Raw genomic sequence first — 26,491 nt, forward strand, 5'->3', positions numbered from 1 at the left:
TGTGCCCACATGAGTGCATGAGAGTGATCCCCTTTGTACATGTTTATGATTTCCAGCCCCCCTACCCCCATGAGCACAGCCCTGGACTCACTCTCGGGTCCTGGTGCTGCTGCACTGCTCAGTCCCCTGGCAAAGGGATGGGGGAGTCTGGAAACTTTGGCTGTTATTGCAGCTAGAGCAGTGTAGGAAGTGGCAGCTGGGTGAGAGCCCAGGCTTACACACTAACGCCTTATAGGCTGCATGTATCCAGCAGACTGCCACTTAGACAGCCCTGGTGTAGACTGAACCTCAGTGACATTACTGGGCTTAATCTGACACACTTTGGGCTCTTTTAGAAGAAGTAGCTGAAATCATAGAAGACTCCAGACTGAAAACATACATGGAAGAGATGTTGCTGAGCATCATTATGAGTGTGAATGTGTGTGCATGCAGGACGAAAAACTCACATGGAGAGGCAGAGATAGCTGGAAAATAGACTAAAAAGGAAATCTAGAATGAACACTAGTGTGTGTCCCTTGGAGAAGCCTACATAGTGGGCTTTTGTGTTCATGTGCTAGTTTAAGGTAGTTTGAAACTGTGCGAAGGGAAAGTTTGATTCCACCTGTGTGGAAGGTTCTTGCACATTCTTATAAATAAAGATAATTGCATCAAAGAATTCTGACTCAATCAACAAGTTTTCTTCTTAACTAGAATAACATATGAGACCCTACATTTGGCTAGATGATTTCTTCAGTATTGCTCTTTCAATTTTAAAACTCAGACTTGAAATAGCTCATTGCTCTTCATCTTAATGACATGCTATAGGAAGCCTTTATTTTCTTAGACTCTTGATGACAGAGTAGGTCGTGGGGTATGGAGTGTTTGGTGGGCAAGGGCTGGGGAATTTATAGTCTAGCTCTGAGATTTTCAATTCAATCCATACATTTAACTCCCATTTAGCTGGATGGAGCTGGTGAATCAGTTACAAGTCTCTGATCCCTTGTCATGAGCCCCTAGTTTGAGAAAATCAAAGTATAGATGGATGGCTTTACATTTTATAGGGTGGCATTGCCCTGAGCTGTCAGCCATGTTTACTGTTACTGTGAGTATTTAATGATATGCCCACATGTCTACAGCACAATAATACATGTTTTTCCCAAATGTAAATGTAGCAAATGCATATTAGTGGGATGCAGGGGTGTAGGTTGTCGTGTTAGTCTAAGGGCACAGGCAGACAAACTTACCGGAAAGCTTGCAAAGAAGAATTTTCCCAACTATTTGAGCTGGTCTAATAAAAGATATCAATGTTACCAGGACAGACCTTTTTTATATTTGTAGCAAGATCTAGAATAATGATTTGCTTACAGATAACATAAAGCAACAGATTTTATTTTTGCTAGAATGTTATTGCTTTGCAAGGATGCTCAATTAGAATAGCAGAATTCATAATGTATAATATTTAATTCTGTGCAGCATATATACTTGTTTCTTGGTTAGGGACTGCTGACTGCAGTGTCAGATAAAATGACTGGTTAAGACTGAGCTGTAACAATGAAGGTCTCTCATTTACCTGAAAAGTGAGCATTCTACTGTCTTGACAGCTGTGTCTTAATAACAGCCAGTGGCTATGAATCCCAACTTGTTCTCTAATTTGGTTGAAACTTGAATGCATGAGAGAGTATAGTTATTACCTTTGGCCAAAGAGGTATGAGGCAATGTGTTGAGTATATAAGTGAGTAGGCATCTTTTTACGAGGAAATGTTAACATTGGACTTGAATTACCAAGTCTGTTGTTGGTTGTACATGAGTCTCCTATCCTCATGGGTTATCTCCCGTGGAACTTGAGATCAAGGCAAAATGTACGCACTTTTATCAAATGGGTTATGTAACCCTTATATACATCTGTTTTTGGGCTATAGTCTGATGTTTGTAATATTTTTGGTGTCATGGTCTTAGGTTCTGAAATTATTTAATACAGACAGCAAATTCAGTAGCAGACAATTCAATACAAGCTTTGCCTTATCTCCATGTCCTGCTGTGGAGCAGAAAGCTGGCTGTATGAGTGTTTACTGTAACTTCTGTGCTGTGGTGCTTTGTTTGACCTCTGTGTACTAGCTATTGGGTCAGAAACAACCTTTCCGTATGTGCAGCTTTAGATCACTCACTAGTAATTTAGGAGGGATTTGAACCAGCAACTCCAGGCAAATGGAGGTTAGATGAGGGACTATTTGCTTTAACACTCTTCCCCACCAAATATAGAAGAATCTATGGCAATAACATGCCTCCTATGGAGGCACATGCTTGGCATATAAAACATTGGACTCTTATTTCAGTGCATGTTCCTAATTACAGTGTCCTTATCATAAACAATTACTGTTTAAATACCAGTCATGGTAGAAGGGGGAGGGGAGGGAACCCAGGTAGGTTTGTTTGGAGCAGCATGAGCCTGTGTCTGCCTCAGGCTGAGTTAGCTGTCAAGAAAACCCCTGGAGCACCCACAGTTTACAAGCTTTACAACGGATCATAATCAATGAACGCAACAAGTCCAAGCTCTGGAAGGTGAACAAACATGTCCTCACCCTGGCCATCACAGGATTCAACCGCCTTTGCACAATATGCCGTCAAGTAATCATAAACGGACATATAGGTCAAAATGCTCAATAAATTTAGTAATATGCAAGAACCGTACAAAGCATTGATCAAAGCGTGGTAATAGGTTTACAAGTTTAGTGGGCAATGTAACTGATTTTGCCATTTGTCTTTTGAGCATTTACGTTTCACTGAATAGGGACAGAAAACATTCCCTCAGGGTGGAAAATGTGCAGAAGGTTTCAGAGCTGCTTGATGAATACCAGCTAGCAACTTAGATCCAAATTGCTCTTGGTAGCTTCTGGTGACAGAGAAAATAGCAGAAATGCAATACCTTGTCCTCAAGAATGTGAAAACTAGTCCATTTTTAAAGGTTAGTTTTGGAGCAGTTTTATACTCTGTGGGCATGTCTTCATGAGATGCTTAACACACGGTAAACTAATTTTAGTGTGTATTAGCGCATCACTGCAAAAACCGTGCTAATGCACTGCTGCACAGTAAAATTCATCTACTGTGCATTAAGCATCACAAAAAAACCCATGTGCCATTGCTACTTCACATTAGCACTGGCTACTGTGCATTTATGTAGTACCTCATCTTAGAGGTACTAAATTTAATGTGCAGCAGCAATGGCGCATTAATGTACATGTAGATGTGCCCATTGTATTGTGCTTAGTTTATTTATCATGTAGCTTGAAAATGAAACTTGCCATGGGCTAGGTTCTGCTGTCCTTGATCAGTGCCTTATGATCATATTCTCATTGAAACCCTTGGCAGAACTCATGGAGTAGCAGAATTTGGCCCTCTCTAAGACAAACGTCAAGTATTATTGTGCCACCAGTTTTCTTCATAGCAACATTGCGTTCCTAGACCCAGTTTACATTGATAGTCAAAATGTGGTCATTGATCTTTACTCTGTAGGTGCCATGATGTTTAACTTACATTCTGCTCCACTCTCCGTAGCAGATATGTTAATGGACCTAAGTTAAAAACAGCTACAGTGGCTCTGTAACTTTGGACTGAAACCCAGGATCATATATGATCCCTCAACCACCATTTATTGCTGATTTTCCTTTTGGTTCAGGGGACGATTCCAAACCTTAACCTCTAGTGGATAACTGGTAGTCTAATTTTGGAATGGGGTTAAATGGCTCTTTCTGCACTTGCCAAAAACTCTTACATCCTCAAGGGAGCATAGAAATATTGGGATAGCTCAGTGGGTAATGACAGAACTGGTTAAACAATTAGCTTATTCAAGTGCCCAGTTGACTCTGAAATTTTGTTCCTTATATTCTAATGTAGAGAGATCATTCTTTGTGATTCTGGATCTGGCCATTTTCATTGGACTGACACTTGACTGCTGTTGAGCAGAGACATGATTCTGACACCAACTTAACAAATCCTGCCAAACCAAGTTTCTGCATACTTGTCTGTTTGAGCTCATCCTTCTATCCTGCATTCCCATTCATCACACAGCAGGGGTGTATGTTTACTTAACGTTTGTGACTCTCACCACCCAGGCTATAGGGGCATGTCGCCAAGTTGCTATCTATCCTCCTGTCAAAATGCCCATCCTAGAGCAATCAGAACGAATGTTCAAGCCTGTGGCTTTTTAAAATGTATTTTTAAAGATGATTGTGCAAAAATATGCATTTTTTTCTTCATTTTGGATTTTGCTGTGGTTTGATTTTTCAGGGGTAGGAGTGAAAATGTAGAGGACGAGCAGCAAACTTAGCAAGATAGAAAAGGGTCCCTTCCAACTTTGTCACCTATATAGGCCTGATTCTGATATCCTTAACAGTAAGAGTCAGATCTTTGTTCCATGTTTGCAGACAAAAATTACTGGACTTTCTCTGGGGGAGATTTGGAGTGAGACTTTCTTAATCCCCTACCATGCAGCAGAATTAAAAGCCATAGTAAACAACTAGTGCTGTGGTTTTGCCGTGCTCCAGTTGTGGCTAGTGAATCTGTACTGTTTGAATGCTGTTTGCTGATATCTGTTGCTACCCTGGCTTGCCCACAAGTACCCTTAGTGCCTTATAGCGCTATGCTGTCTCCCATTTCTTTCCATATAGGAAAATAATCCATTTTCCTCTCTTAGTTTGATTCATTTCATCCTGGACTTGAAACATCTTCTTCCTGATGATATCAGGGAAACTTTCAATGAACAAAAGAACTTCTACAAAATGGTTTTGTTATAGATTTCATAGACATTAGGGCTGGAAGGGACTTGCGAGATTACTGGGGACAAATTAGTGTTTCCTGATTTATTTTTTTCCCCAAAGCATTTAGTTAAATTCCTATCTACCTTTAATTGTAGCTGGGGAAAGCAAAGAACTACAGAGATTGCACTTTCAGGAAGAAGGAGCTTTTAAAGGTTTACTGATAAAACCTTCTTATACATGTAGCCCTGTTACTGGCCTGCTGTGGACTTGTTTCTAAAATTCACTTTTTTACCTGAGTGTTCTGGAAGGACTGTAAAGTTTCTCTCTTTCATAGGGAATTGCTTGTGGTATTGGCTTAAATAATGATAAACAATAAAATATAAAATTATAAAGGTATATCTCCTTGTTGAGACTCTGATCCTGCCAATTGCACCAGCTATGGGCATAACAAAGCCCAGAAAATTAGGCCATTTCTTATAAGGCACCCAGGAGGGCTGCTGAGAAACATGGCCCTGTTACTGGTTACTGGTTACTGGTTACTTTGTGCCCCAGTCCTGCAAATTAGACAGTGTAGATGGATTTTGAGAAGCATGTGCCTCAACACTGCTTTCAGTCTGCTAGGCATGACCCAGGGCTGTCCTTTTCAGCAGCAGGCCACAGATTAGCCTTGCCTTCTGTCCAAGGAGTTATTTATTTATTTATTTATTTTTCCTTGTGAGCTTGGCCATTCCATTTTTTCTGCATGATTGCTCTGTTCTTTTCTGCTCTCTCCAGAGACACTCCAACTTACTTGTATGCTGGGGTATGAGTCACCAGAAATTACTCCACAACTTTTTGCAGCATCCTATTGATTAGCTGAAAGACCCTGCTTTCATATGCAGTCACAAACGGGCTTTTCAGTAATTGCTCAAAGCCAAGGAGTCCAACAGAGGTCTATTTAACTCAGTGTGAATGTTCCAGCTCCTCAACATGGCATAAAATCAGCCTCTGCCTAACCTATCTATTCCAATTGGTTTTTACAAATACAGTTCACCACAAATGGGCTTCAGAGACCCAACTGCAGGGTCTAGCTGTTAGACTGTAATATATGGTTACTTATATTGTAAATTCTCTGTCGTAGGTGCCATCTTTCCTTCTTTGTGGCTGCATCTACACGAGGCACTTAACTATGCAGTATTAACAAGCAACTGTGCAGTCAGTATCACCCGGAAGCTGTGCGGAGACACTACTGTGCAGTAGCACTAGTTACTGTGCAGTCATTTAGTACTTGGGTATGCAAGTACTAAATGACTGCCGAGTAACAACTGTACAGTCAGTGTCTTGTGCAGATGCAGCCTGTGAGTCCTAGTTGCTATAGCAGTATGGGTAAACAGAAATAGTAAAAAAATCAAGGAAATAAACTAAAAATTGAAAAAAAATATTTTCTGCAAAACTGACAAAATTACTCAGTGGGAGTGGCTATACATGCAATGAATGCAAAGTGATAAGCTTGAAACGTATTGATCTGGAGCTTATTGCTCCCAGGCACATCATTGAACGTGCGCCCAGGACTGCAGCATGTTGAGCTGGGTTGGAGTAGCCTTGGCTTGCAAAGGGCCCCGGGGGAGGGGGAGAGGGTCAGCCTGCTAGCCTGCCAGCCTGGGGCTTCTCTGAATTGGCTTAACGTGCTGCAGAAGTGCTGGCTGGGGCATGAGGGTGCTCCAGTGTGGGGCTACCTGCCAGGCAGCTCCCACACTGAAGCACCCTTGTGTCCCAGCCAGCTGGGGCAGCATCTACATGTGCTGCTGTGGAGAAAAAACTCTGTAGCAGGATAGTACTTGTACATGTGTATGTACGAGTACTTGCCTGCTCTGGAGTAAACTACTCAGCCTAATAGGGGCACATGTGTACATGCACAATGTTTACTGCAGAACTAAATATTTTACCTCACAGTCAACACCTTGTGTAGACATGCCCAATTAAATTGTAAAATTTTAAAATGAAAAAAAAATCAACCAGCTTCATCAGTTGGTTAGAAATCAAGAAATCAGACTTATTTATAGTACCATGTTTTTTGTCAGAATTTTAATTTTTTTTTCATTTCAAGTCAAATTCAGTTTTGGCAAATGTCTTTGGAAAAACAAGTACTGTAAAATGTTGCCCAGCTCTAAAAAATTAATGTAAAATTATGAGCTCCTTGGGTGTATTCTTTTAGGAAATAAGCATACTGGAGACTTTCTTTTTTACCTCAAGACATTAAGCATTTCACTGGAACATTTAAACTTCTGCGGATAAAGCAGCCCACCATCTGCATGGCTTTTCTCTAACTGAAAATGTTTAAATATATATATTTTACAATAGTTCTGCTGCAGTGAAATAGTCTGGGATTGTTTGGTATTAGTAATTACCTTTAGAAGTTAGCCACATTGAAGGATGTGCTTATCTGCTTTAGTGTTTCACTCACTATTTCACGCTACCCTGTTACATCATAAAGTCTACATCTCAAAACATAGTTCTGACCACTCTAATGCAGCTTTGCAAGTTAATACATGAAACCCCCTGAAGTTTAATATACTAAAACTTTTTTTCAACAGACTCCATTTCAGTGCAGATGGAATGTAGTTTTTCCATCACATAGGGGTTTATTTTAAGAGTTCTTTCCTATTGTGCCCTGTTCCCCCTTCTTACTCAGGTAAAACTGCTAGTGGGACTAGAGATAGAGCTTTGCCTGAGTAAGAGGTGTTGAATAAGACTCTTGAGCAACTACAGGCTGGAAGAATTGCAGCAATATACACAGGGGGACAATACATTTGCAACTGCAAAGTATGACAGTCGCAGTCCACAGAATCTGCTGTGCTCTTAAAATGCTTGGAGGTGTATACAATGGCAGAAAGGTTAATCGTTATAAAATCTAGTTTATGATGTGTGGTATATTGAGATAGCTGCTAGAAGGAAACTGCAGACCACTGCCACTATATGGTGCAGCACAGATGTTTTGCCTCTTCCAAAAAATGAGCCTCATTTTTCTAAGTTGGCAGAATCCATGTCAGAAATATTTCCTAACCCAGCAGCAGCGCTTCTGTATGCAGCTGCGGCTTGCATTTGTCAAAGCTTGTCTCCAAGCAGTAGAAGTAGCTCAAAAGTTCCACCAACAACATGTAGCACAAATACCTACCATTAGAGTCCTTTACCTTGTAATGTTGCTTGTTTTTCTACTGAAGGTAACATACAGCACATAGAGTTTCCCAAGTAACAGAAAGAATTGCAAGGATCTTTCAACATGGACAATATACTTTTTATTTCTAGTTTTAGTTTCTGGGCACTGATCGGTTTGTTTCCTTCCAGGTCTATACCTTTTATAAGCGCCGATGGTTTGTTTTAAATCCCTCTCTGTACGATGCATGCAGAGAGATTAAAATAAGTGACAGAAGCTATAATCAGTGATGTTAGTAATGGGAACTTCAACCCCAATTTATAGTTTAAAAGTTCTCTCCTTTCAGGGACTGAGATTGTTGTGTCTTTGTTCCTCATTTTGGATAGTCAAGCTATGACTTGAGAAATCCAAACACTTGTACACTGCTTTAATGGGTTGTAACCTATAAGTTTGTTCTTCATGTTCAAACTTCCTGAAGTCAAGCAATAAATTTTCTTGCTAGGCAGTCAAAAAGTGATGCAAGGAGACTATTAATGTTATCATATGAACACTAGCCAAAACGTCTCCACCTGAAGCTGTATATGGAAATGAAAATCAAAGACTCAACAAATATCACAGGCATCACTGGATGATAGATTTACAGTAAATGTCTTGGAAAGTCTCTTACTTGAAGTTTTAGAGCCAATGACTATATTTTATCTGATTGTAACCTCTCCAGGAAAATAGTCTGTGCATACAATATATGCTTCTTCAGATTTTATAGTATCTACTGTTTTTGGCACAGTAACTAAGGGAAAATTAGCTATTTTTCTCCTACCTGATGAACACTGTAATAATTTCTATTACCAGAACATTAGGCATTTTGACTGCCTGCTAAGAGTTACTTCATGCTACTGAGATTTTTCAGAACATTGTCTTGCCAAATAAGATTTTATAATCCAGATGCAGACTTTATTTTGGAATGCCGATGGTGTTTATGAAAGCCATCAACAACTGGAAGGTCAGAGTTTTTCTAACTCCTAGGTTAAGGACTTGGGACAGCACAAAGTTAAACTATGGGGCTCTGTACCTCTATAGATTAATTGCTTGAATCTGACCAAAGGCAATATGGGGTCCAAGTTCTTTTGAAAAATGTTCATTTGTTTCTGTGGAGTAAATCTGTAGAAATTTATTTGACTTTCTTGTCAACAGGTCTCTGCCATTTGATACCCACTGCCAGCACTAACAATGCAGAACACTTTGTGGCAGTCTTACACAGGGAACTGAAGTCTGGACAAAGAAACTGGACTCCCTTCTTGTACCTGGAGCTAAGCACACCAGGTGAGTGCTGAAACATGAGGATGTGTGTCTCAGGGCACTAAAGTACCTGCTCCTTTAAGAGCAGAAACTGCCTAGGGAGAGGGCCCTAGGAGCCAGGCAGAAACCCCACAGGTGTAGGTTATTATGGCAGCAGGCTAACAAGGGAATTAACTTGCACCTGCACCCGGTCAGCTGACTGGAAGAGGCAGGGCCCTGGGCACGCATAAACCCCAGGGCTGAAGCCAGCAGGGGTTAGTTCTCTTACAGCAGCCAGGGGAAGGAACCTGCAGAGAAGAATTGCCCAGAGATGCTGTGGCTGCCTGATATGCTGCCTATAGGACTAATGGGGCTTCAGGAGCTCCCCAGGTACCCTGGCCTACAAGGCACTTAATGCTGGGGGGGGAAGTTTGACTCTTTTAAAGGGACAGAGAACACCCTGAACTGGTTGTATTAAGTTATAGCCCAGGGGCTCATATTTTGGTTGTTGTTTATAAACCAGTGGACTGGGCTGAGGCTACTGGGGAGGAGAAGGCTTCACTGGGGCCACACTATGGTACGGAGAGCCCAGCGCCAGTGTGGGCGCAGAGACAGGGCTGCAGAGAGCCCAGTGACAAAGGAGAGGCTGCGCTACATCAAGGCCTCAGAGGAACAATGTTTAAATACCATCTGTGAGGCTTGGGGTGTGGTAAAGGGGTAGTTTTGGAGCCATGCATCTACCCCATAGGGCTGAGGGTGCCCTGTGAGGCATCCATTTTGACCATGACCCAAAAGGGGTCCAAGAACCCACAGGGTTTAGTGGGGTCCATCAGGACCGTGTCCAAAAACAAACTCGAGGGCAGCCTCCCTATTTAGTATAATTACCAACAAGATGTGGCAGGTGAGGAAAAGTGTGCCCATTGGGAAAGATTGTCATGGACACAGAGCCCTAGGGGCATCATGGCCATCCCTGGGGACCCCATCCTGTGACAATGAGGTAGGTCAGGGCAGAGATGTTTGCATCACTTTTACTAATGGTATTGCTGTTCTGTGACTGGTTAGAGAGCCATATTAAACAGTACTCTTTCGCTAGCATATGCACACTTAAAGATTTTTCTAAATTTAGAAAAAGATGTAAATTGTTTCTAGGTGACTGTTTTTCAACAAAGAAGACCATTAATTGGAGACTTCAGAGGAGAGTTTTGGGTCATACCTCAGCACATTACTAATGATAGCTACAGTTCATAAAATAGTTAACTCAACTAAGCTATAGGGGCGGGCAATTATTTTGGGTGGAGGGCCTCTTACTGAGTTTCCACAAGCTGTCAAGGGCCACATGGGTAGCCCTGCCCCATGGCAGGTCCCCCTCCCCCTGGCGCCATCTTGAGATCAGAAGTTCTGCCCCCTTTAACCTCTGACCTTTGCTACTGGAAGTCCCTCCCATTGGAGGGAAGTCCCTGGAAGTACTCCTTTGGGGAAGAGGGTTTGTCATCTTAGGGGAAAAAACAAACAAACAAATTATATACTAAAAATCAAACACCCATAATCATATATTTTAATTTAATTTAAAAAATATATATTTGATCTGATTTGTGTGTGTTTGTGCTGTATATATAGAATTGATTGCATAAAAGCTCAACATGCAGTTTTACTCGTATATTGTGTGCGGTGTGCATGGGTTTTGGAGGTATGGGTGGATGTGGAGGTTTGTGGAGATGTGTGGGTATGGTATTGCGGGTATGGGAGGCATGGGGTTCAGAGTGGCTGGTGGGTGGGTAGGAAAGTGAGGAAAATGTTGTGGGGGGAGGGCAGGGAGAGAGTGGAAATGAGCAGGAGTGTAGGAGCGCGGGGCCTATGGGACCCAGAGCAGGGTGGTAGGAGCATGGGGTGTGGGCTGGAAGGGGTCTATGGCAGGGGTTTCCAACCTTTTTATGCTGTGAACTTGCAAACTGTATAATTGACAAACATGTAAATTAAATTTACATCTAAATTTAGTTTTTTATGGGGGGGGGGTTGGGGCACTGGGGAACCCTGTAAGAGAGGGGGCTGGACAGGCAGTGGCCCAGGGGGACCCGGCTGGGGCTGTCCAGGAAGAAGGGGCTTTCCTGCCTTTCCTAGGAGCAAGAAGCAGAGCTGCCTCCCCATCTTCTGCCCCCAGCATTTCCCTGCATGTATCCCCCTGCTTCCATGTGTGGGCATGGGTGGAGGGTCCTGCCCAGCCTGGTGTGGGCCCCAGTGCATGGCAGCACCTTACCAGGCTTAGCCATGGTGATGGGAGTGGGACAGGGCACACACAGCCAGCTGCCTCCCTCCCAGGGATGCCCTGCTACCCACACAACTACTGGTGGCAGAAGTCACGGCTCTCCTGGCGGCTGTGTGCCTGCTCTCTCCCAGCCCCACAGCACAGGTGGGGATAACTGTGAGCAGCCCCGACCCTGCACACCCAGCACTTACCCATCCAGGCTGAGCAGTGGTGGTGGGCAGGGAACAAGCTGTTGTTCAGTGCGGGGAGGAAAGCAGTCCCTCCCCCTCCTGCCACTGGTAATTCCTGCAGCAGCTGCCCAGAGCCCAGTCACCCAGAGGCAGGGGCTGTCCTGCCTCTCCACCACATCCCCACTGCCAGCGGTGGCAGTGGAGAGTGGGCACAGGCAGCCCTGTGTGGGTTTCAAGTGGATGCCTCAGGGAGTGCTGGTGGTGGGAGGGGGAGGGGCCACTTTTCCCCCATGCTTAGCTGCAGTTTGTTCCTTGCCACCACTGCCAGCCTGGGCCCTGTGCCAGGTCCAGGCTCACTCATTGCACTGAACAGCAGCGGGGCACGAATTGCTGCTGGGGTGGAGGAAAGTGCCCCCTTCCTCACCGATGCTGGGCAGTGTTTGCTGGGGAAGCCCACACTGTGCTCGGCTCTCCTACGGCTCCTTTGCCACTGGCTCTGTGCTGCCCAGAGCAGCTGCTTCACATGGCCACTGCTGCTGTGCTGGGCAGCACAGAGCCAGTGGCAAAGGAGCCAGAAAGCAGAGCCTAATGCAGATCAGGCTCTGGCAGACTGCCCAGAGGTGTTGGGAGGAGTGTGGGGGGGGGTGTGGCAGGCCAGTAGGGGGAGCTCCTGCATTGAGCTTCCCACCTCACCATGCCTGTCCACCTTCCGGACTTCATGTGTCTCTCCAGGGGCGCCTAAGCCCCGGCAGACCCCCTTTCGAGCCCCACTGCAGAGTCCAGGGGTAATGTGTGCTGCCACCACCCCAAGAAGGGACTGTCTGGGTCCTGTGTCCTTGCAGAAACACAGGCCTAATAGTCCGATGGGTACTTGACCCCATACAAGAACTTGGGACACTTCCCTAAGTTGGGGGCCAAAGAGGATAGTCTCCCTTAGTCTGCAGACCCAAGGGGCCTCCTAGGCATAATTAAATCCACCCCTCAATAAGTCTCCTACACCAGTCACAAAGGCGAACTTTATTGGTTACAAAGGGTAGGGTTAGAATAGCGTACAGGGTAGAGCAATATCAGCGAAATCCCATAGAGGAAACTCCTGTGGCTGGGGTAGCCTTTGATCTCGCATCCGAGTTACTGCAAGCTATATATCTAGTTGGATCTCAGTTAGCCTACTCACAAGTATCAACCAGAGGCTGTTGGAGATTCCCTCTGGAGGCAGGCAGTTCCTTGATCATGAGTTTTGAGAGAGAGAGCAAGTTTCAAATGGTACAGCTCTTCTTTCTTTGTTCGTGAGTATCCCTCATGGCTGCTGCCCCCCTTCCTCCCGGGCAGTCCTTAACTTATATAGCCCCTGTGACCTCATTTACCTGGTCCAATGGAGGCCAGCACCTGTTGGCTGTCAGCCAACCAATTTGAAATACATCACTAGTTGCCGGGCAGACTCTAGCCCACCTGGAAGGAAGCCCCTCACCCAGGTATGTGATGCTAGTCACGTAGGCAGAGGGAGCAGGTTTCCCCCCCCTCCCTCAGGAATGTATCCAGCTCAGGTTACCCAAAGAGATAAGGTAAGGATGTCTCTCTCTGCTGGGCCCATCCTAATCACAATTGTCACATAGCAGAGTTTTTTGGGGAGAAATAAAGGTGGTTTTCTGCCACAGGAGGCACTTTCCCCCACGCTCAGCTGCAGCTTGTTCGTAACTGCCACTGCCATCTTGGGTCCTGCAGTGGCTCTGGGCTTGCCTGTTGAGCTGAGCAGCAGCAGCAGTGGGGGACGAATTGTTGCTGAGGTGGGAAAAAAGTGGTCCCTACTCTCCCACCACCAGTGCTCCCTACAGCAGCCTCTCAGAGTCTGTGTGAGGCTGCCTGTGCTTGCTTTCTGTTGCCACGGCTGCCCCATGGACATCAGGGACATGGCAGAGAGGCAGGACAGCTCTGTGTGGGCTCTGTGACTGCTGCAGGGAGTGCCAGTGGTGGGAGGGGGAGGGGCCGCTAGCTTTTTTTCCCCATGCTGAGCAGCAGCTTGTTCCCTGCCTGCTGCCTCTGCTCAGCCTGGACGGGCAAGTGCAGGATGCACAGGGTCAGGGCTGCTTGCAGTTGTCCCTGCCTGTGCCGTGGGGCTGGGGCAGGTGGGGCTGCGAGCAAACGGGCACATGGCAGCCAGACGGCAGCTCGATGGGAGTGCGGGACTCACATCAGTGCCCTGGTGGCAGGAGTGTGGGGTCCCAGATGGCAGGGGCTCTGTGGAGGTGGGTCAGCTCCCCTCTCTTCCCTAGGCAGGGACTTCTGGCTGGGGGGTGGGGCCGGGTGGGCTCTGCTATTGCAGGAGCCTGCTATAGCTTCCCCTGGGTCCTACTGCCCCTGGCATCATCTTTGATAGGCAGCTGGGGGCAGATAAGATTAATTTTCTGCATTTTTAGGGGCCCCATGGGCCAGATAGAATGGCCTGGCAGGCCATATTTTGCCCATCCCTGCTATAAAGTCCATAAGATGAAGGAATATATAAACCATGTTCAAAACAAAGTATTAGTTTCTACAAGGCATAAATAATCTATACTCTAAAACTGTCTCACCCTAATCAGCAGATGCATGACAAACAAAACCAAGGAGGTGATACTTCCCCTCTATCAGGCGCTGGTCAGACCGAAGTTGGAATACTGCGTTCAGTTTTGGGCGCCACACTTCAAGAGGGATGTGGATAATCTGGAGAGGGTCCAGAGAAGGACCACTCGTAATTTTAAGGGCTTGCAGGCCAAGCCCTGTGAGGAGAAACTAGGGCACCTGGATCTCTTCAGCCTCTGCAAGAGAAGGTTGAGAGGCGACCTTGTGGCTGCCTATACATTCATCGTGGGGGTGCAGAAGGGAATTGCTTCTTGTCTCGGACGGCTAAAGCCTACTCGAGGTGATTCAATAATTACTTGTTCGTTGGGGCGGTCTGGTGAATAGAGAGGCCGAGAAAGCTTTATGGTTGTAAAACTTTACTTACGTCGCTTGTTGTTGCGATGAAAACGGTCCGGTCGTCTGAACAACTATGTTAGTTGTTCCAGCTGGCAGGGCTCAGGCCAGCACATCTGTCTACAAATCGAGCTGGCAGGGAAAGGGATATGTCTGGGATTGCGCTCGGCGACAGGGAGACGAATTGATAGGTGATCAGTCTATCGATCAGCTAAGCCACGAGTCAGATCTCTTCAGAAGCACTCTGCAGCGTGCTCAAAGTTCTCCGACTTGGGCGGAAGTCGCGCTAATTTTTAAACGGCCAGCAAGCCAATTACTAGCCGCCATGTGTGCATAATTTAGAACTGCCCAATAGCGGGACACAAATTTACATCCGAATGGCCGGAACTCTCTTGCACCGGGGGTTTTCTGCAGCAACAGAAAGCCTTTACTTTTGCAAGAGGCTCTCATGTGGTGGGAAAATTCCACCGTGCCAAGGCACCAAAATCACTGAGTTGTGACAGTTCTACTCACCAAGGCACCCCCGGGGGTTACAAGAAATAATGGCCACAAGCTAGCAGAGAGCAGATTTAAACTGGACATTAGGAAGAACTTCTTCACAGTTCGAGTGGCCAGGGTCTGGAACGGGCTCCCAAGGGAGGTGGTGCTCTCCCCTACCCTGGGGGTCTTCAAGAGGAGGTTGGATAGGCATCTAGCTGGGGTCATCTAGACCCAGCACTCTTTCCTGCCTATGCAGGGGGTCGGCCTCAATGATCTATTGAGGTCCCTTCCAACCCTAACATCTATGAATCTGTGAGGCTAGTTCTCTCAATTTAACATACACCTTTCTTGAGATGGCACTTCATCTGAAAGGAAAACACAGTTTCATTTTCTTTTTTTTAGGGTGCTCAAGCAAAATTATCTTTCTATGAATCTTTTGTTTGCAAACTGTGTTTAGCCAGGCTTTCTACACTTTTACCATTTTAGGGGTGCGTTTATGCAAGGCAGTAAATGTCCAGTAGCCTAATAATACTGAACAGTAGTGTCACTACAGAAACAGTGCTAATACACTACCGCACAGTATTATTAGGCTACTATGCAGTAGCATCACTAAAAAGGTGTGTGCTGGTGCTACTGTGCCGTAGCACTGGTTGCTGCACATTGATTTAGTATTTGGTTATACAAGTACTAAACTTAATGCACAGTAACTACGGTGCATTAATGAACATGTAGACATGTCCAACATGTACAAATCAGGTGTCAGGTCTCCCAGAAATCATGGGATTGTCTTAAGTTTGTTTTCAAGTTATTTTCCTGCTGGCTTCTCTTTGCACAAGGATTAGAAACATTATTTATAAAAAATTAAAGGTGACATTCTCTTATAGTTGTACAATTCCAGGGGTAAATGATTTAAGAAACTCAGAATATCACAACTCACAATAAATGTTCTGAGAGCTGATAACAGTCCCTTTAAGGTGTGGCCTGATGAAGGGCTTGCTGACAGATGCAAACTAGTTTGGATTTACAAAAAACTGTATGAATGATTTACTGTATGTGATACAGGGACAGTCTTTGGTCCTAGCCAGTGGTGGTACCTGTGCTATAAAATTCAGAAAAGAAAATGAGATCATGTTGTACATACATGACACATCATCAACAAAAGCATATGTGCTTTTGGTCATCATAGTCATTTGGAGTATACTCACTGAAAAATTAAAATGTTCAAAAATAAAGAATATATTCCGAGCGATAATAATATGTATTTTTAATACAGATGGACTGATTTTATTGTAGTGTTGGCTTTTTCCAGTTATGCTGTAATGAATAAATCTGTCTGGGAAATTTTAGTCTGTTTTTGAGAAACCGCATATTGGGATGGTTCTATTTTGGTAGTGAAAGAAGAACTAGCAGACCAGAGTTGCTGACCCTGTAGGATAATACTGACATGTGATCACATGATTGTAACATGAAAAGGATGTGTATCCTTTCACCATTCTGAGATATTGCAATAATTATACCATATATAATTCCCTCTCAGTGCTTTTCATTACTTTTTTGAATGAAGAGACTGTGAGGACAGCTGATTTTAATCTGAGAATCCACTTTAAAGGGACTCGGGAGATTCAGTGCTAATAGAAAAGCTAAGTGATGCAAAAGTATAAGTTACTCTACAAATGGGAAGATGGTAAGTGAGAATCCTAAGATAATGCCAAAGAGGAAATAGATACCTGGTGATCTTCTCCCATATTCAGAAAGAGAATGAATGAAGGGAACGGAAGGAAGCTGATGCCATCTAGGAATGCCTTTTATCAGCATAATTCATATGTTGCTCTGGACCAAAACTCCACATTCAAACTCAGTGAAGATTTAAAGGACAAAAAGCATGGTGTTAAAAGAAATGACAGCCTGTTAGAGCAAACAATTTGTAGAGAGAGATTCACACTGCAAAACATTAGACTGTAACAGGCTAGCAATAACTTCCATTTCAATTTGACTTATAACTCAGTATTTGTGTCTATCTTACTGTAATTTTTTTTACTTAAATGTTTTATTCCTGAACAATTTGTTCTTGTGTCTTTAAGCTCTTGGGACTTCTTTACCTGAATTAATACTTCACCTGATGCTTACTGGGGCCCTGACTTATTTTACCACTGTAGCTTTTCTCTTGACCTTTCCCTTTTCCCTCCTTCATTATCCATTCTGTACCAGATGCTGGCAACCTTGTTGTTCTTTTGACTCCTATTCCTATTCCAGAGTTTTTAGCTTCACCATTTCTTTCTTGACAAAAATAACCAAAATCTGCCCATTCCATTCGCATTGGCAAATCCAGGATTGGATTATAGCAGCTAACCCATTTCTGATTCTCTGGCTTTACTCCTTCAGCACACTCATAAAAAGTACCTCCTGTGATTTATATCTGTTCTCCTTGGGGCTAAGAACAGACAGTAAAAAAGCCTGAGGCTGAACTGATTCAGTGTTTGCAGGTTAGTCTGAACGCTAGAGATTAAACTGAGAAACAAGGGGACAGACATTCACTTTAGATTCAGAAAATGCAGCTACATACCTGCAGTGGCTCATGCCAGAAGCTGGGGAGCACTAAAGCATGACACTGGCATGTAGCCAGCATGGGTTGTGTGTTCACTTCATTTTCCTGTTGGCCCTGAAGTCTCTGGGATTTGTAGTCCACAGTCTCAGCTAGCAGTAAGTTTTTAGCAGCGGAGGGCAGGGCAGGGCAGGGCAGCTCTGTACTCAGGGGAAGGGAAGTTTAACTGCCCTCCCTGGCCCCAGACCCCAGCCAGGGCTTGCCAGGCGGTTGGGGGTGGAAAGCAGTCTCTGCCTCCCCCCAGCCCTTCTCTGCTGGAGCACACAGAACAGCACAGCCCAGGGCTAGAAAGCATGCTGGGATGCTGGGGGACTCTGATTTAACTTGAAGCAGGAAGGGGTCTGGGACAGAAATTTCATAAACCAGTTTGACCTAAATCAGTTAAATCTGACAATACATTTCAGCCAGGTTTATCTTAAACCAGTTTCATCCATTTTGAAACTGGTTTATGTGTACTGAAGTTCTGTTCTGTTACAGGTTTAAACCAGTTTCTGATCATTTAACCCAGTTTATGTGTAACTTCTGTCCCTAGCCCAGATGTCCTCTTTGGCTTCCTTTTATCTTTAGCACCAAACACAAACCTTTCCAATTTAGCTGTGCCATGCACAAGTTAGACAACTAATTCCCTTTATCTTTCTTTTCTGATTTTCCTCATTATCCCTTCTGTCATGTACCCACCCGAATGGAAGCTTCCTTCTGACACAAATTGTCTTCAATGTGTGCATATTGTCAAAACAACTACCTAAATACTACTAGCCTGTCCTTTTTCTTGTAGCCTCCCTCTTTTTCTATCCTAGCTCTCCTCCTTATCTTAAATCATCTGCTTATAGGTGGAGAAGATTAGCTGCCTTCTCTGAAAAGTACTGTTCACACCAAGGTTGCCTTCTACCCAATGGATATCCAGATATGATCTCTATTGTGTATACTAAGTGTTGTTCTTGGCTGTGACCCTGATGCTGACAGATAATCTAGAAGAACCTTGGCAGACAGGGGTGACACTAGGGGTGAGGGGGCTTGGGAGGGCTATAGCCACCCCAAAATTTGCCTTAGCACTCCCCTCCCCCATAGCCACCCCTCCCAGCACCACCCCTGGCCTCCCCTCCCCCCCCCGAAGGCTGTCACTACCCACCTTGCTCCTGCCCACAGCAGCATGGCACTCCTGCCCTGGCCCGGTCTGATCTGGCCTGCGGGGCCCATGTGAACATCTTTGTCTGTGTAGTGCCACCAATTTTTTTGTCTATCCCACCCTATCTCCCCCACTGGGAAGAGGCTGACTTTGCCCCTGTTGGTAGATAAGAAATTGGTATTTTGTGGGAGATTTGACTTGGAAAACTGCATATGAAAAGAAAAAAGAACTAAATTCTTGAAGCCAGTTTATTCAGAAAACAGGAATTTCCCACTCACATTAACTTTCATCATATTACCACATCAAGGTTGTTGGGGGTAATAACTAGGGACCTACCCAAATTACGATTGCATGTATCTCACGGAAATCATGAAATCGGGTGATCTGCACAAAATGCATGTGGTGGGGGGAGTGGGGAAAAAAAGAAAACTTACTAAAAATAAAATGCTGGCTCCCCAGTGGTAGTCAGTGGTCTTTCCAGCTGTGCAGTCTGCAACTAGCATAAAAGGGGCTGCTGGCGTGATGACAAGCAGGCAAGATGGCTGGTGCCCCTGCCCCTTGCTGCTGACTGGCTGAAGGCTGCCTGTCATGTGTCCCTGCCCCTCTCTACCAAGCAGTTGAGGGGTGGGGCTGCATGATGGACAGCCCTTTCCACCAGTCAGTGGTGGGGGCAGGGCCACCGGGGCCCCTCAGGGGGCTGGGGCCAGAGGCCAGTGGCTGTGCTTTCCAAGCCCTGGGGCTGTGGTGGAAACTGTACAGAAGTTTGGGACAGTTAGATCAGTCTAAAAATGACCAACATGATCTAAGTTAGACTACTGAAGATAGGGTTAAATTAGATAGGGCTGGCCGTTTTTAGACTGATCTAACTGTTCTGAACTTCTGTAAAGTTTGCACTCGGATTCACCTAACTAGTGTATGGTCCACACTTGGGCAAACTAAGTTAGATTGGATGGCCACTTTTAATACAATCTAACCCTTCCTTAAACTCCCTGACTGTTTGTACCTAGCCCTACTTACCTACTAGTGACAGAATAAGAGAAACTATTATGTGAGTTGAATTTCTTTTTTTAAGCCTGCTTGAAGATTTTCAGGGAATTACTTTCTGGATTTGAATTGTTTCACATCTTAAATAGAGAAAAGAGCAAATCCTATTTCAAGAAAAGGAAATGAGGAAAAGTATTTAACCAATTCCAAAGTAATTTTTAGTAAGGAGTAAAATCAGGGAAAGTGGCAGAATATAGATATTCTTTTGAGCCTATTTTAGTAAGAAAAGTGCTGCATGACTGTTGCCTGCTGCCTCTGTTTTCACACAGGATCAGGGGATCTGATATTGTTAGGCTCAGCAGGGCTGGAATCAAGCAGTAGGAGAGTGTATTAACAGATTTTTTTTAAGTTTCTGTTTCTGGCGCTGGATTCCCCAGTGGAGCTAGAGTTTGGTGTTGGTGTCTTTATTTCCTGTCCTCCTGTTATGCAGGGAGTAAAATGTTTCTTTGAATGCTCTGTGGTGATTGTAGTATGTAGACATTTAAGAGTCAGCAGATCCCTTGTGTTTACAGAGCAGTCACGTCCCCACGGCCTGCTGTCCAAGAATTACTACGCTAGTCAATTTAGGGTAAATTTGCGAAGTAGTGCATAGGGAGTTGCATAGTTAAATCCTATTGATGTTAATGGGAGTCATGCAGCTAAATCCCTGCACATTGCTTTGTAATTTACCCCTTTGTGTTCCTCGAACCTGCTGGCTTATGACTAATTTGTGTCTCTAGCATAAAAAACCTCCTCAAGTTTTGCTGGTATATGGCATGGAATGTACCCTGTCCCCTATATAAAACCTAGTTAAGTTCCCCATGCACAGACAGTCTGTAGTGAGTGATTTATTTCTATATTTGCTCCTATTTTACCCTTGTAGATTATAGACCAGTAACAGTTAAAAATAAAAGCTCCCTGACCAAACTTTAAAACTCCACCTTCCTGCCAAAAAACTCTGATATCACTAAATTTTTTTGTCTACTGCATACAGCTCTTTTACTGAGCTGTTTGTTGCCACATCATTACAGGATCTTTTAAAGACACAATGTTTTCAAAATTTCCCTGATCACTTTTAAAATGTTCCTTCTTATTTTGTCTCCTTTCCAAAATGGCTTGGATTAGTCATTAGAACTGAATCTGTTCTGTTTTCCTTACTGAAGAGAAGTTCTTTTACAGTATTTGTGGGAAGCTAAGGAGGGAATTGTAGAGCAAGATAATAAATGACATGCAAAAATCTAGGTTAAAGGAATGCTAAGATGGTAAAGTAGAACACTCAACAGTTAGGAATGATTTAAAATTCATTAATGTCTTTGACTCCCTCAGTTATTGCAGTGATGAGTGTCAGATAAAAACTCATGAAGCAATGAATAATTTTGTATTTAGTTTGGATGATGTTCAGTAAATAAAAGCCCAGGGCCACCCATGGAATTAAGGTTCCAGCCTGAGAAACAAGCATTCTGCCCTGTGGATTGTCAGTAACTTTGGGACTTTTAGGTCTGCAGCATGGGCACTTACCACTTGAATTTACTGCGTAACTGGTAGCAGTTGGAGGCTGTTATCTTCCGTATGAACCAGCTGATTGGGTTGGTGTGGGACAGGGTAAAGGAGATGAGACGCATATTTGGTCTGTGGGTTTCACTGCTATTTGCTAAAAGAAGAAGAATTATTAGGCTAAAAATATTTAACTTCAGGTTTTGGATGAAAGTGGCTTTTGTGGTTGTAGATTCTTTTCTTATGCCCCCACCTGTGTGCCTCACCCCCCTGAGCTTGAATCGGGCATCTTTCTCCATCTCCAGGCTGATTCCTTACTGTTGGCTTTAGGTCTATCCTGATTCTATGGCCTCAGGCAGTGTATGAATTTTTAATTAATTAGTTAATGCATAAATATCTATGGGACCAAAGAAAAGAACTCTGGGCTCCCTCCCTCCCAGTGTAGTGTCCTCCTCTCTGGGCTGCAGAGCCAGCTTCTTCTCCCTTGCTCTCCTTTTCAACCCAGGAATTTTTCCCTGTGGTTTCCCCGTCAACCAGCTTCAGCAATAAGGGTAGAGTGCTTCTAACCCAAGCCTGGTGATTTAGTCACTCTTTTGTGAGTGAAAGGTATGGGTTCAAAAATCTTTGGATTGAGATGGACCTAGAATCCAAGTTTCCTTTTCCTGGGCATGTATTCAACCACTAGCCTATTGGACAAAAGATGGGTAGGGTGCCACATCCAGTTGCAAGTCACTAAGGCCACAGACTGAAGTGATTAAGCGTAGATGGGGATTTCAGACTGTGAGCCCATCCATGTTTACAGAAATGTCCAACTCAAGGACTTCAGGAAATAGAAAAAAATACTACTTAGGTCCAGAAGAGGGACAGGCTTCTAGACAGACAGCCCACTTCTGTATTTCCTATTGGCTGACTTGTATACCCCCCTACATAATATATTGGCAGCTGTGAATCCTGATCAAAAGGCACCAGTGTCTCTATTCAAGGCTTGGAGTCCCAGCATGTTTAACTTTTTAAATTCCAAATGTAGGTTTTGGAAGCCTAAGATTTAGGTAGATTCTTTTTTGAATCTGAGCCATTAATCATTTAAAAGTTTAATATTAAACTGTAAGTGAAAGGGATGTGGCAAAAGACTCTATAATTGATTCAGGTCTAATTTCTTCCTCCTACTTTAGCCTGTCATATATAACAGAGACTATATTAGAGTGATTTACATGTTAGGAGAAACAGCCGTCAAGAGATCACGTAAAGTTGTATAAGTAGGTCATTCTGATCCTAACTATATTTAGGCTTCCTTCCATCTCCTTGGTGTTAAGTTGTATTTTCCTAAACGGCTTGGCATTTTTATCTAAATATATTTGTAGCATAAATGGGGCTGAAAGTCTTGATACAATTAGTACACTAAGGCTTTAACCAAGTCAGCAATATGTGAGAAGACTTTCTCATGCATATTGAGCCTTCTTTTAGAGTGGTATTAAGGTGGACACAGAGATATGGAGGGGACAGATGAGAGACAAGCTGAGCATTTTTGTTCCCCAATGGATGGATACTTTTAAAAAGGTTTTTCCAAAACTCCAATTCTGTGATCACATAAGAGAGCCTCTTTAGTTTAAAAAAAAAAAAAAAAAAAAAAGTTGACGGGGAAAATAAAGATAGTAATCCTAATGATAACAATGATAATAATAACAAAAACTACAAAGGAAAATGTGGAAGATGATAGCTATGAATCCAAATTAGCATTTTAGGAAGTACAGACCATTGATAAGGGAAGCTTAAAGTATCAGTGAAAAAATGTTGGTAGGATTAAAGACAAAGCATTCCTTAAAAATACCATAAACAAACAATCTTAATAGTGTTATCAACTTAATGCTAAATAAGGATGATATAATACAGATAAGGCAGTATTCAAGAAATGTTTTTGGGGAGAAACAGTGCAAAATATTTGTATAATACAGGGTTAAGAAAATACTTTCTGTTTGACTAGTCATTAGGTAGGATCTTAAACAGCAACTATTAAGGTTACAACTTTTTTGTTTTTAAATTACTATGACTGACACACAAGTCTCATATTTACTTGATCACAAGATGAGGTTTTTTTCCCCTAGTCAATGTGGGGAAAACAAAGTCTCATCTTGGAATTGAGTACCAGGTGAAAATGCAGTCAAAAGAGATGGCAGGACTTGCAGGCAAGTGTCTGGGATCCATTTGGCAAAGTAGGGGGTTGTGCAGAGGCGCCGGCAGCACAACACGTGGTGGTGAAGCATGTGGTAAGAAGTCGTGAGGCGGTGAGGGACACAGCAGAGGTACGCAGCATGACAGTATTACACAGTGGTGAGGGACCTGGCAGTACAGTGCTGGGTAGCAAGCGACCTGGCAGTGAGGCAAGTGGTAGGGGTAGGTGCAGAGGCAAGTACTGATAAGGCACATGGTGGGGTGGGGTGGGAGACCTGGGGCACACATGGATGGGGGGACAGTCAGCAATGAAAGTGAAGGCAAAGCACCTGATGGTGGGGTGGGGCAGGCAGCCGTAGGAAAACACTGGATTGTAGGACCTGATTCCCCACTTAATTTAAAAATATAGGAACCCAAATGAGGATGAAGGAGAAGATGATGAGAATAGCAAAGAGAGTGAGGATGCATTTGGAAGGGAATGATCTTAAGTTTTAGGATACAGGAAAGAAATAGGAAATACCAGGATTTTCTGGGCAGAAGCTAATGTAGATTAAGGCAATGTTTCTGTGCAGAGCTGCCCACTCCCATGCCCTCCCAGACCAGTGGTGGAAGACCCCTGCCCTGGCTGGGCAACTTGCCCCAGCCCCAATCAATGGGCCCATAGCGAGGGAGGGATCTGCCCCTCCCTCACCCCTTCCCTCCCCCCTTCGCCCACCACAACAGACTTACCAGCTGGACGCAGCTGTGTCCAGCTTGGTGAGGACTGCTGCCTGTTTAGTCGATGGCTGAATCTCTGAATCGGTACCGAATATTTTCCAAATTGTTTCAGAGGCTTCTGATTCAATTCAAACCTTTTAACTGGTCTCTTGATTCGATTCAGATTTGGAGATTCGGCTGCTGAATTGGGCTGAATCTCCTCCAAATCGAGTTGGCTACTAAAGCTTCGCACAGCCCTAATGATTACCTCCTAACTGTTTGTTTAAAACAATACATTAAAAAATACTGATGTTTGGAATCAAACTATTGGGGGTGGGGAGGGGTCATCTTAAATTCAAGGTTGTCTTGAATGCAGGCAAATACCATATGTTGAGATTGAGCTAAAAGGATCACCAAACAATTAGTGTTAATTATTAGCACATCCTTGTAACACTGGAAAAATGTCCAGGAGACTGGAAAAAATCTAATGTGCCAATATTTAATAAAGGAAAATAGAGTAATTATTGGTCAGGTAGCTTATCACTGATCCTAGGTAAAATCATGGAAAGCCTGATTTGAGGCACTATTACTAAAGAATCAGCAAAGGATAGTAGTATAGCAATGCCAACCAGCATGGTTTATAGACAATGGATCTTGTCAGAATTGATGAGATAAGAAGCTTAGCTGACAAAACCAGTGACATATACTAAGTTTTAAACCCCTGGAAGACGTTACATTTAAGATGCAATTAAACTGTTAAAATGTCTTAAACAGTAACCTAGCCACAAGTTCAGGCAATTAATGGTGTGAGAAAATGGGACACTAGCCACAAAATTATTCCACAAAATACATGTAATATTTTTTTGGCTGGTTTCCATTGCATCTTAAATTGAACGTGTGTCAGGGTCCCTGCCATGCAGCCTGATGCCAACTGCATGGCAGGGCTTGGTTGATTAGCTTCCCCATATTGCCAGGCTGATAGCCGTGTGGTGCAGCCCTGCATAGGGCTGCACCCCAGTGTTTTCAGGGCTCCAAGCTGAGGGGAGTTCATCGGTGAGGCCAGGATACAACTTGAAAGTTTGACTGCCTTGCCCCACAGCTTCCTGTGAGTTGCAGAGAAGAGCAAGGCACTTGATACATCCTGGTCACAGGGATCCTGGGATCAGGGACAGGTTTCCTGATCCAGGGTTCCCTGTGTGCTGGAACCTTTAAAGACTGCTTGTACAACTCAATGGCACATGCAGATTTCTGCCATCCTTGGCACAGGGGGGGACCCCCAAATTGGAGAATGTCTCCCAGATCCGAGTGTCCTGGAGTGCTGGGCCCTTTAAAAAATTGCATGTGCAGCTGAGCTGCGCACAAGGTTTTCTGATATCCCAGTTCATGTGGCTCTGGAACCAGTCCCAGAGCAGTCCTAGCAGTCCTGGGGCTAAGACCCACAATCAGCTGATTGTCAGTCCCAGCCCCAGGACTGAACTGGTTCATGTTGGGCTACGGCCTCCTGGCTTTCAAGTTGCTGGTGCAGGGAGACCTGGGGTTCATGATCCCAGGCTTTCCCTGCACTGGCAAATAGTAAGGGCATGATGGGATCTGATCCCTAATCCCAAGATAACCCATCCTACCATACATATGCATACTCTTGTAATGGATGGTGTATGAATAAATGAACTTTAAGTAAGCTTAGTGTAATAGTAGTGCTCAGCCTGGACTTCTCTCTTTTTTGGCATCAAACTCAGTTTCCTCTCTCATTTAGCCAAAAGGTAGGGTAGTCACAAGCCATTAATGCCTGTGGGATACTTAGGAAGCATTTACTGTGCTCAGCTATTCTAACTGATACAGATTCATTGTTTCCAAAGGAAAAGTGTGTGCAGGAGATGTTCTTGGGTAAAATCCAGCTATTAAGGGAGGTATGACATACGAAGTACATGGGCATGGAAATTGTTAGTCAGAGAAAAAGTAATTACTAAAATGCCTTTTTTGTTTCTAGACATTAAATTAATCAAGAAGTGCAGTAGCCTAGTCTCTTGAGTCAATGGATAAATAGCTTGTTTTAGTGTAGCTCCAAAAGGAAAACAATGCAACTGAACTAAAAAATGATTACTGAAGTAAAAGATGAATCAAATTCTTGATAAGACAGGCAGCGTAATAATAACAAATATTCTACCAGAAGTTTTAAATGTGATAATACAGTGTCTTGGACCAAATACATGAATTGAAATGACTATAATTTTGTGAAAGTTTGGTGGGTTTTCTCCCCAACATGATATATCTTGTAATACAAATCTACAGCAAAGCCAAATTTGCCTTTTTTAATTTTACTGTTCATGAATTCTAGGATGAAATAATAGAAATAATAATTTCTAAATTGGGTCAAGAAA

At 43.8% G+C, this 26,491-nt stretch overlaps 1 long non-coding RNA gene across 1 annotated transcript in view; it reads left to right on the forward strand.

Moving 5' to 3' along the window:
- LOC109285962 (uncharacterized) overlaps positions 1–26,491 on the forward strand; it is a 571,893-nt gene that overhangs the window by 265,020 nt on the left and 280,382 nt on the right. The window contains exon 16 of the long non-coding RNA XR_009462697.1: positions 9,058–9,186. This is a non-coding gene — a long non-coding RNA (uncharacterized LOC109285962). The remainder of the gene's footprint in view (positions 1–9,057; positions 9,187–26,491) is intronic.

This window comes from Alligator mississippiensis, chromosome 5 (genome assembly GCF_030867095.1).
Source record: "Alligator mississippiensis isolate rAllMis1 chromosome 5, rAllMis1, whole genome shotgun sequence".
In the NCBI taxonomy this organism is placed as follows: domain Eukaryota; kingdom Metazoa; phylum Chordata; order Crocodylia; family Alligatoridae; genus Alligator; species Alligator mississippiensis.